This window comes from Ursus americanus, chromosome 35, assembly GCF_024610735.1.
Source record: "Ursus americanus isolate L20-20 chromosome 35, mUrsAme1.1.p, whole genome shotgun sequence".
In the NCBI taxonomy this organism is placed as follows: domain Eukaryota; kingdom Metazoa; phylum Chordata; class Mammalia; order Carnivora; family Ursidae; genus Ursus; species Ursus americanus.
Window position 1 is genome coordinate 3,628,727 of NC_142161.1, and position 12,351 is coordinate 3,641,077.

The 12,351-nt window shown below is 41.7% G+C and overlaps 1 non-coding gene across 1 annotated transcript; it reads right to left on the reverse strand.

Annotated features, from left to right (window-relative positions):
* Nucleotides 1-6,976: 6,976 nt before the first annotated feature.
* On the reverse strand, nt 6,977-7,083 carry LOC123792268 (U6 spliceosomal RNA). Its single transcript, XR_006779671.2, has one exon. It is a non-coding gene; the product is annotated as a U6 spliceosomal RNA (small nuclear RNA).
* Between the last annotated feature and the right edge of the window lie 5,268 nt (nt 7,084-12,351).

Here is a 12,351-nt window from a genome sequence, read left to right on the forward strand (position 1 = left end):
TTGGTCTTCGTGCCCTCCTCAATCTGTCAGATTTGTTTTGTTCCATGGTGTGCTGTGTCTCCTCTCTGGACTTCTTCACAGGCACTCTCTTTGGTTTAGTTATGACTATGAAAATCACTGGGTTTTATGCGCGGAGGGGGGGATAGAGATGGTAGGGAATTCCTATTTTGCCATTTTGATCTCAGTGTTGAAATGTTTTTGTTTTATTTATTTATTTATTTGTTTATTTGTTTATTTTAAATATCTCAACTGAAGGTTTTTTTAAAGGCTTTATTTATTTATTTATTTATTTATTTATTTGAGAGAAAGGGGGAGAGAGAGAGAGAGAGGGAGAGTGAAAGAGCTGGGGTGAGGGGCAGGGGGAAAGGGAGAAGCTGGCTGCCCAATGAACAGGGAGCCAATGCAGGAATCAATCCCAGAATTGGGAATTATGACCTAAACCAAAGGAAGATGCTTATCCAACTGAGACACCCAGGTGTCCCAAAATTTTTAATTTTATAAGAATTATATGGAATAGTGACTATTTTTGGTGTTCAGGTCTGTGAATTTTGAATTTTAAAAATTGTGTAGATGGTGTAATCATCATGCAATCACTGTACAGAATAGTTTAGTTGCTGCCCAAAAGTCCTTTGTGCTATTCTTTTGCCATTACACACTTCCACATTCCCAAATCCTTGCAAATATTGGTCTATTTTTATTTTTGTGTTTTTAAGAATGTCATATGGATGGCAGCATGCAACACATAACCATTTGAGAACTGCATGTCTTCGTGGGACGAGGCACATGCCACCGGGCACACGCACGACCTCACCTCTGTCACCACTCCAGTGTTTCCTGCCCCTGTGATTTAGAACTTTGACGTTATTTTCATAGGAATAGCTCATCATTTCAAGTGTCCGGATTCCTTTAGAGACTTGACACATAGTCTACAAAATATGTCTGCCAGTTCATATTGCAGAGATGGTGTTGAAGGTTGGCTCAGCTCATGTAATCAAGATGAGTCACGTGCTGTGCACGAGTTTAGTTGTACAAACGTCGTCTTAAATTTTTATCAGTAGATACTTTGTCACATTTTAAGGGTAACTGAATTGATGAAGATTCACTCTAGCAGTAGCATTAGGGTATGGTTATTACTTGGCTTTTCCAGGAGTTGATGTGAAATAACGTACCCAGTAATTCTTAAACATGTTTGCACTAGCAATGTTTGTGCAGAGCTGAACTATAGCCCTAGGGTAGGTATTGAATCTATTAAAGGCTATACCTATGCCAGTTATTTTATTAGTGAGAGAACAATTCAGGATAACCAGAAATACCCAACATTTTAACTTTAAAGTGAGGAAATACCTGTAAAAAAGATAAAAAATAACCTCAAAAGAATGCAATGGAAAGTATTCAAATGGGTGCTTCCAAACACCTGGGAGAATTCTATTCTAGCGGCCTTGGATGGAGTTGTCTGTCATTCAGTTACAAGTTTTTTTCTAGGATATTGCATTTACACTCATCTGTGGACTGTCTGCTTCTGCTGATTCTCCAGAGAACCTCAGTTTAAGATCTCTAATACGGGTAACTTTCTCAATTCCTGTCAGTGAAGGATGCATGATGTCATCCTAGTCGATAAACATGTAACCAAGGATCCATTTCCCCTATTTCATCTGCCTAATTGGTAATAAATTGTACATATAAGGTCATTTCACAAATTCTCAAGAGCAGTCTTTTTCTGGGATTTTGTTCAGAGCACCAAAGGTTTAGGTCATGTGATGGTGATTAAATGACTGTCCACAGAGCAGTCTGTACCTGGGATGAAAGGAAGAGTGTCTAGTTCAGTTTGTGAAGGTTGGAATGCGTGTGGTTGGGCATCTGAGTTATGTGGGCCACAGTGAGCAGTCTGTCATGAGACAGCCTAGGACTTGGAAGGATGCAGGGCCGTGAGGGCTAAGGCTGTACCAGGCTGCAGTAGTTCAAGGGGAACTGCTACAGTAACTCATTTCAGTGTTAATATTCCATTTGATGTTTCCACTTTTCCAGAGGGTTGGTGTGTGACAGGAGAAGTGAAGTTTCTGTGTGAGACCTAACCTTACCTAACTGTCCCAGAGAAATTTCCTCTGCTACCTAGAGAGTAATTGAAATGGCATAGGCAGTAACACAAAATCCAGTTGATATTTAACTCTTGTGATTGCTGTAGCTTTCAGGCAAGAGACTGGTTCAACCCATGTAGAAAATAACATACCATTACCTGTCCACCCTCATAGCTCATGGAGGGAACGCAACTGTGTCAGATCCCTTCGGAGATACTCAGATGTTTCCTTAGGACAGTATTTCAGGGCGTATTCTACCTTCCAGATTTTATGGGATTTCCTTGACTCCCAGAAAGGCATGGACAGCCCCATCGTCAGCCATCCTAGAAAAGTCTCCCCACTAGTGTTTGTTTAATGTTGTGTCCAGTGTATTCCCAGCGTGAAGTGTTGTCTCTGGTGGATGGTAGCAAGTGCTCCCTAGAGATCATTTGGTTGCACCAGGCAGCTGTCCTGGCTTTGATATATCTTGTTTTCATGGATCAGGAAAATAAATCATTTATACTGATTCTTCACAAAATTCAGTGCCAAACTTTTTGTAACCAAGATGGAATTAATTGAACTTTTCCATGCTTTTGTCTTCATGTTTTTAAAGAAATTCTTATATAAGGACGATCATTGGAATTCATGTTTATGATGACCTGCTCAAGCATCTTTTCTTAGCTTCTATGGTGTCTTTGTAAATCTGAGACTTTGTTTTTATGGCAGGATTTTTTTTTTAATTTCATGAGTACATCAAATAATTGATGTATTTTCTGTTCCTTTCTAATAGGATGCAAGAGCTACATGAAAGGGTTAAGAAAAGTTAGAATGTTAAGAAACCTCATTGTCTTTCTAATATTTGGAAGCTAAAAACATACTGACATCAACCACATGATTTTTTTGTAAATTGACATATCCAAGAGATACTCATTAGTTCAGCTATCTGATTTAATGATGCTTCTGGCGGGATTGGGTTTTATGAAGGGGTCTGGAGTAGTAATTGCATGACCAGTCTGGTATTGTCTCTTTCAGTGTTTAAGGACTCTGGCCAACATGCACGCACTTCAGTCCCCGTCCACCAGGAGGCGCAGCTTCCTGCCACAATCACATTTCCTGTGTGAAATGTGGGCTTGCACTGATCATTTCTCTGTCACTCCAAGGTTTCTTCATGGTAAGAATGAAGAGCATTATTTAGGTGACACTGCAGAGATGAAGTGTTCTTCAGGCTTCGTGACTGTGGTACTCTTAATGCTTGGTAAGTAAAATCCTACTTAAAATTTGGATTCTTTCTTCTTTTGTATCAGAAAAAGGTTTGACTATAATTTTATCCGAGAGGTTTATGCCCAAGATGACACAGGTCTCTTTTCTTTTTCCTCAGGACAAACCCATGGAGACTCAGTGACCCAGACAGAGGGCGAAGTGACTCTTTCAGAAAAGGCTTTCCTGACTATGAATTGTACTTACTCAGCATCACAGTACCCTGCCCTTTTCTGGTATGTCCAGTATCCGGGAGAAGGTCCACAGCTCCTCCTGAAAGGATCGAGGGACCAGGAGAAAGGAAGCAATAAAGGATTTGTAGCCACGTACAACAGAGATTACAAATCCTTCCACCTGGAGAAAGGCTCAGTGCAAGCGTCGGATTCAGCTGTGTACTACTGTGCCCTGAGTGACACAGTGACGGGGACTGCAGGGGGAGCTGAGCGCAAACTCTGAGCAGAACAGGGACCTGGATGCTGAGCGTCTCTGACTGACCCACTCTGGTTCCAGCTCAGTCTATGGTTGTCTGTCTCCCAGTGTCTGCTTGATACAAAATCATAGAGATGTTGAGAGTATAGGAACCAGAAATCACATCCCCACCTCAGCTGTTCCTTAGTGACACTGAGGACAGTTTGATGCCAAGAGTCCCTCAGCCAGGGCGTAAGTGATTTCAAGGTAAAACCACGTAACAATGAAGGGGTCTCTTACTCATCCTTGCAGTGAACGTCCAGCCCACAAGTTGTTCAGGGTATCCTGGTGGGTGTTGCTGTGTCTGTGACACTTTCAGAGACACACGGTGTGTCTGAGAAGGTGGCCTCTGCCTGGTGTGTTCCTGACATGATGTGGCAGGAGAGGTGATGGGAGAGCTTCAGCCCCAAAGCAGGTTTTAGTAGAGAAAGAAGGGAAGGGAAGAAAGGAGGTGGAACACATGTATCCGAGCACGGAAAAGAAAGTCTGGGGACTTCTTCCCTGGCTTCTTTTCTAGTAGATCAGCTGGCAGACACAGGCTGATATTCAACATGAAGACTTGGGGGCAGAAACAGAATGGAGAATGTGGGTCATGTCCTGAACAGTTAAATAGGTCAGTTGGCTTTCTGACCGTAAGAACTCAAGTGAGATAATTCTCAGTGCCCAGAAAATAGGATGAGAGAAAATGCTCTTTCACTGATATTTCCTAACAATGTAGATCGATAGGTGACAGTGGGAGAGAAATCCTACAGATTTCCCTAACTCCTGTTTGCAACCTCTTACAGAGAGCCACGAATCATGCGATTGGCAGAATGTATGGGAGTTAGTGAAGTTGTGGAAAAAATAATAGAAAAAGCAATGTCTGTATTGCACTGCCAGACTTTGCCAATATTGTTGCAATCTTCTCTAAAAATCATCTCCTTATCTGCAGATTTTATGAATGAACTATGATCAGAATATTAACATAGTCCCTTATATTTTTGTTAAATATTCTTGGTTAGTTAATTTTTTATTTAATTGCTTTAAAATGTAAATTTTATTTTCAAACCTTTGTAAATATAAATGCATGTGAATATATACTTGAAAGTATTCAAAGGGCATACAATAAGAGTTTTATCAGACTTTTGGATAAACACAGTAGATTAGGGGTGCCTGGCTGGCTCTGTGGCTTGAGCTGGAAATCTGGTTCTCCAGGGTGTAAGCTTGAGCCCATGTTGGGTTGAGATTACTTAAAATTGAAGTCTCTAAAAAAAAGAAACTCATGGTAGATTAATAATACACATTTATCTCTTGATTTCTCTAATACCTTTTTAAATAAACATTTTATTTATTTATTTGAGGTACAGAGTGGGCAAGCACAAGCAGAGGGATGAGAAGGGGGAGGGAGAAGCAGACTTCCTGCTGAACAGTGAGCCCGACAGGGGGCTGGATCCTGGGACACTGAGATCAGGATCTGAGCTGCACCACCCAAGGCCATCTAATACTCTTTTAGAATTTTAGTAAAGACATCCCAAAGGGGTGGAAGTTGCAAACAGAAAGAGAAAGAGGAAAGAAGTATCAGCAGGCAGTGATGCCAACCCATTTTAGAAAATGAGCTGTATATGGAGAGGGGCAAGCTTGCGTGAAAGACTAGAGGAAGGGAAACCCGGGGCTGGTGTGGAAGCACCTCGGTGTGGGCTGTGCCCTAGGGAGAGGGTCAGGGAAAAGAAGCACCACACATTTTTAGAGAATTGAGGAAGATGGTGCTGCCAGCATTGGTGCATGTGTGTGCGCGTGTGTGTGCGTGTGTGTGCATGTGTTGAGGGTATTGGTGATGAGGGAACAGAAGGCAAGTTGAGCACAAAGCAGAAGCAGACGCCCCCCCCCCCCGTGGGATGTAGGTGACATTCCTCAGGCACTCCTGGCTGCCCTAAAGCTAAGGAAAGGAAAAACAAAGAGTTAATTTATAGAAATCACAATCCTGCCAGACATGAGTCTCCCTCAGTTTACAAATGTGTTAGCAATCTACAATTACAAAACATTTCTATCAATAACCTAGCTTCCAGAAGGCAGTGTAGATACAATTAACTGTCTTTATAACCTGCAGCCCATGGACAGATGCTTGAAGCAGGCAGAGTGTGATGTTCCTTCAGGAAGTTCCCAACCATCTTCACGCTAATGCCTTGCTAGAGGGAAAAACAACCTTCACTTGACAATGGCAAGGCCTCTGGTATCCTATGAGTCTTGTTTACAGTATGAAAGTATTATTTCAACCTCCCTTTTTCCTTAGCTTCCCCCAACCCCATAGTCTATCATCAGCCACCCCTCACAAGCTGGGGCAGCAGCTCTTTCTGCCCACGGGTCCTGTCCTGTGCTTTAATAAAACACCAATTTTGCTCCAAAGACGCCTCAAGAATTCTTTCTTGGTCATCAGCTCCGGACTCCACCACACTGAACCTCACCTATATTCCAAAACCACATCATTGGGGAGGAAGGAAGGATGTAAGTAGACCGAGTGGTCCCCTCGAGTGCTCAGAACTGAGCATACGAACCATGGAAGCTTATTATGGTTCAACTGATGTAATGGGAAAAATATAAATTCAAAGGATTGATAACCTAATGACCAAACTCTGGTGTCTATTCCGGCCTTTCTGAACAGAGCTGCGCTGTGGAAATGACACAGTGAGGAGACGGAGACCTCGGTGACAGGATCTATTGTCTGAGGGCTGCAGCCCAAACTCTTCAGCAAAGAGGGATTTGATTTTTCTGCTTTTGGCCCTAAGGTGGGCATCTGAACAGACATGGGTCATGAGGAGGAACACTGTCGTAACAATATGGTACATTGAAAGAGCGACAGTGATGAGTCTAAACACTGCCTTCTTATCACAACGTGATTCATTTCTGCCTTAGGTGAAATCACATAGTGGGAACATACATGAGTCTTACAACTTTTCTTCATAATTCTTTTCTTTTTTAAAGATTTTATTTGTTTATTTGACAGAGAGAGAGACAGCCAGCGAGAGAGGGAACACAAGCAGGGGGAGTGGGAGAGGAAGAAGCAGGCTCATAGCAGAGGAGCCTGATGTGGGGCTCGATCCCATAACGCTGGGATCATGCCCTGAGCGAAGGCAGATGCTTAATGACTGCGCCACCCAGGCGCCCCTTCATAATTCTTACATTTTATGTTGTGTACATAATTAATTACAAGCAGTTTTTTAAAAATTATGGAATGCTTCGTGACTTTGCATGTCATTCTTGCACACAAGCCATGCCAATTTTCTCTGTATGGTTCCAATTTTAATATATGTGCTCCCAAGGTGAGCCCCACCTGTCATATTTTCAGTAAGTGCCATCCACCCACTTTTATCACAGGTGCAATGAATGAACATATCACAGTTAGCTAACCCATCGACCTGCAATCCTCATTTCGATATGGATTTTACTCATGTTTATTTTCAGATGTAATGTTTTCAATTGGGGTTGCTTAATGCCCCCTGGGGGCTTTTACACAATTGACCAATTGTTGAACACTATGTCTGAAACTAGTGACGTACTACATTTTGGCTAATTAAATTTAAATTTAAAAAAGTCGCTTAGTGCAAAAGGATGTGGGGTAGTGAGACTCGCAGCTGGAAGATAGAGAGCTATGACAGGACCCACACATTTGCTCCACCAGGAAACCCCTGCTTCCTGTTCCGGGGCCACAGCAGCACATACCCAGCAATCCTTCCCTCACCTTGTCAGGCTCCCCTCACTGTACCAAGCCCTGAAATTGAAGAATACATTTTCCATCTAGTGGGAGAACTCAAACATGTTGCTCTCCAGGCTTCTGAGGGTGCTCGTGGCTTCCGTGTGGCTAGGTAAGACGGTCCCTGTGGGAATGTGCCTCCTCTATGACTTAAAATCATGAGAGATAGTCGGCATCTTGTGGATGCCTTGGGAAGGAGGGACGACAGTGTGTAAAATAGAAAGTTCTTTGTGCCACATCACATATTCCCGAAGTCTCTGATTCTATGTTTTTTCCTTCAGGATCCAGTATTGCCCAGAAGGTAACTCAAGCCCAACCGGCGATGTTAGTGCAGGAGAAGGGGGCTGTCGCTCTGGAATGCACACTTAGTACAAGTGACCCAAGTTACAGTCTACTGTGGTACAAGCAGCCCAGCAGTGGGGCAATGATTTTCCTGATTCGTCAGGATTCTTACAGCCAGCAAAATGCCACTAATGGTCGCTACTCACTGAATTTCCAGAAGACAAGAAAATCCATCCAACTTGTCATGTCAGCTTCAGAGTTGGAGGACTCCGCAGTGTATTTCTGTGCACTGAGGGAGGCCACAGTGAGTGGCGTGATGGAGGGAGGTGTACCCAAACCCAGGGCTCTTCCTGATGCCCCTCTCTGTTGTCGGGCCCCAGGGGGGTGGTGAGGGAATTGCCATCCCAGACAGGAAGTGGCTAGGGCTGTGGCAGCACACGTGTAGGCTTGGAGGGAAACTTCACTCTAAGAAATACCTCTCTGGATAAGAGTTATCATGCATCAAACACTTCCTCATCCCTGAACATTTGTGTTGACGTTGTTTGTTGAGGACTAGAGTAGCCCCAATAAACAATTTGCCATTTTGCAATTAGATTCAGCCAAAAGAATTAGCTAAGGAAGTTTAGAAAGCTTTGACTCAAAGTCAGCAATAACGGGTGTGAATTGTTGGATTTTTCAAATCAGTGTGTTCAGTAAATATTTGTTGAGTCACATATTACAGGCAGTGTTAGAATAAGGAAGGCCGCGAAATGTCTCTGTGGTTTTCCTTCTTTTGTTTGTTTTATTCCATGCTGTTTTATGCCATTTAATGATTAGTTTAATTAGGTTTGTTTGCTGTGAGTCAATTGTACTGACATTGAGTTTCCAAGGGCCCGCTCTATAACGTAGCTTTTCTCACTCCGTCTTGTTAACGCCTCCAGCGTCCTCGTGCACAGTTTGCATACAGGAGGTTTACCTGTTCCCACCTGTCTTCTCCACAAATGCTCATAATTACGGGCTCTAGGGGGACACAGTGAAGGAGCAGAGTGTGAATTTTCCCCTTTGTCAGTTCTTGCTCTTCGCTTCAATCTTCCTTCAAAGGCATTTTTTGCTAACATGTGACTCAGTTTGCATACGTCCAAGCCCTCCTTGTTTGATCAATGTTCCACACTCCAAAATCCTCATTCTCTTCATGTTCCTCCTTCCAGCTCTGACCCCATTACCGCAGGGCCTTGAAAATGGGTGGTTGATAATTGGTCTTCCATTATAACCCCCTCTTATATTTGTTTGGAAAGCAGATTTGTAGAGTAGAAATCTTAAGTAGCTCCTCAAATTTTTTTAATTATAAAATTTTACCATTTTCACATTCATTTTTACCATTTGAACATTTTTTGAGTGTACAGTTCAATGTTATGAAATACATTTACATTGTTGTTCCACCAGCACCACCTTCCATTTCTAGAATCTTTTCATCTTGACAAACTGAATATTTGTACTCATTAAACAATAACTCTCCTTTACTCCAATCCTCCAATCCTTAAGAACTACTATTCTGCTTTCTCCTTCCTTGAGTTGAACCTCTTTAGTCCTCATAGAAGTGGAATTACACGGTGTTGGTTATTTTTTTGAAATTTCATTTGACATAATGTCCTCAGGATGCATCCACTTGCATCACGTGTCAGAATTTCTTCGCTTTTTAGGGTTCGATAATATTCCAGTGTATGTAAGATACCATTTTGTCTATCCATGTCTATCTGCTGATGGACTTTTGGGTTGTTTCCACCTTTTGGTAGAAAGTGGAATTCAAAAACATCTCAATATTTATGGTAAACGTCCAAATTCTTTTTAATTGTGAGTATATATTGGAAGTGGATTGCTGGGTCATAAGGCCATTCTATTTTTTAAAAAGTTAGACACATTTATGCTGTTAATTGGAACAGCTATGCTCTAGACTGTGTTATCACAAGCAAGTTTCTAGGAACAGAGAAAGAGTGACCACTAGTCATGAAAGGAGCGCCAGTATATCGGTGAATCACAAAATCCTGGAAGAGTTTGTCACCCTTGCTACAGTACATTGGGTATTTCGAGTGTGAATAACTGGTCTGGGAGGAATCGTGAAGTCACTACCCACTGGTCAGCTGCTGAATAGCAGTTTGGGCATCCAGTATAATATGTTTTCTTTCCTCTTTTGATAAAAGGGTCACATCTGAGACCGTATTCCTATTCATCTAAGAATTAAATAATTCTTCTTTATTAGTTCCATTTGCATAAATAAAGAACCCGTAAAAGACACTCTTAAAATATTTCCAAAGCATAGGAAGAATCTCAGAAGAGATTTCCAAATCTCTCTGAAATTTGACAATCTCTAGTGTCAAAGAGGGGGAACAGGCTTTTGGTATCATCCAGCTCTGTGTTCTAAACTATTAGCTCTGCCATGAACTTTCTTGATAACTGTGAGCTTTGTTTCATCACTGGTAAAATGGGATAGTGTATCTTCTTTAGTATTTTGTTGTGACAATTTATCAATAATATACCCAGAGAGATTGACAAGTAGCAGATGAGCAATTTAGGGGGGTAATCTCAGTAGGTACAGAAAAAACATTTGACAGGGGTGCCTGGGTGGCACAGTGGTTAAGCGTCTGCCTTCGGCTCACGGCGTGATCCCGGCGTTATGGGATCGAGCCCCACATCAGGCTCCTCTGCTATGAGCCTGCTTCTTCCTCTCCCACTCCCCCTGCTTGTGTTCCCTTTCTCGCTGGCTGTCTCTATCTCTGTCAAATAAATAAATAAAATCTTTAAAAAAAAAAGAAAGAAAAAACATTTGACAAAATCCAGATCCATTCCCGATTAAAACTCCCAGCAAATTACAGAGAACTGAAGGGAATTTCCTCACCTTAAAAAAGGACTTCACAAAAAGTCTACATCAAATGTCATCCTTGATGGTGAAAGCTTAACTCTTTTTCCTTAGTTTCAGCAGTAAGGGAAGAGTTTTGGCTCTCAGCACTCGTATTTCATATTGAAGTAGAGGTTCCAGCCCATGTAATAAGGCACGTGAGGAAACAAAGGCCATACGGTTTGGAAAGCAAGAAGTGAACTTATCTTTAATAATAGCAGCATAATTGTCTGAGCAGAAAATGCAAAGGAATCTATGAAAAAAAGCTACTAGAAAAAACTGGTTTAAGAAAATCAAATCTACGCCTACCATATGATCCAGCCACTCTACTCCCAGATATGGGTGCAAGAGAAATGAAAGCATATGTCTATAAATTATCTTATATGCAAATGTTCATAACAGCTTTATTTGCGAGATCTTCACTGGGGCTAATTGGTATGGTCATCAACAGGTGAATAGACAAACTGTTTTATAAGCACGTGTTGGGATACTACACAGCAACAGAAAGAAACAGTCTTAATAATTATGACTATGGAAGAATCTCAAAATAATTGTATTGTGAAGTGCCAGAAAAAAGAATGTTGGCTCTGGACTCATGAAGCCCCTTGACCTGATTCTGTGGAGAGTGTCCTCCAGGAAACAGCCTGAGCTAAGCTTCCATCTGTATGTCTAGAGGTAAATGTTTACAGGGCTTTACTGAAGATGTGTCCCTTTCCAGAAGGTTATCCTCATAATCCTGATTTCTTACCTTGTGGGGATTATTACTTTTTTTAAATATTGCAACAAGCCTGACAGAGGCATGGTAATGGAAAGCATCCTTGAAGCTAAAACCTGTTAAGAGTGCAGCATTAGTATTTGCTGCCTGATTCCCATACACTACAGTGTCATCTTACGTCGGAGTCAACAAAACAGTGAGAACATAAGATAAGAATCTCGGGTCATTCTCTAGGGATCTGACAACTTTACATATGGCGTTTCTTCTGTCTATGATTCCTATTTTCAGTTTTTGATAATTCTGAAAATTAAGAATATTTGATTATCAAAGTATCTATCAAATACTGTGCCATTTTTTCTGAAAAGTTTTTATGAAAAAGATAGTATTCCTTAAGATTGGTATTATTTTAAGACCCAGTAGATACTGTACTTCAAGTAAAGACCATTTGTTCATTATTTTTGTTAAATAAAAATATTTAGTGAGTATGTAAAAAATGACAGTCACTATTCTATCAGGGTACAATGTCAAAAAACACGGGATCACTCAGCAATGACCTGACTTCCTATTACTTTTTCTGTATTCAACCCCATCCCCTTTCCTGGAAGTCGGTGGGTTACAGGCTGGCCCACATGGCACATGAGAATATGAAGCACTGTAGTAAGATGCTTTAGAAGATTGTTACCCTCCCAGCTACAGCTACAGAAACACTCTCAGATGCTGTGTTATAGAACTTCCGTATCAGGTAGTGTCTTAAGAACGAATAGACCTGAGAGGACAGGATTTCTGTTGTTCAGAATTCTGAGGGCACCTGAAGACTGACATGTGCCTCATGAAGTCAGGGATGAAACACTTGGCTGACTTGGGGAGGACTCTGGCCAACACGCACGCACTTCAGTCCCCGTCCACCAGGGGGCGGAGCTTCCTATCACAATCACATTTCCTGTGTGAAATGTGGGCTTCCACTGTTCATTTCTCT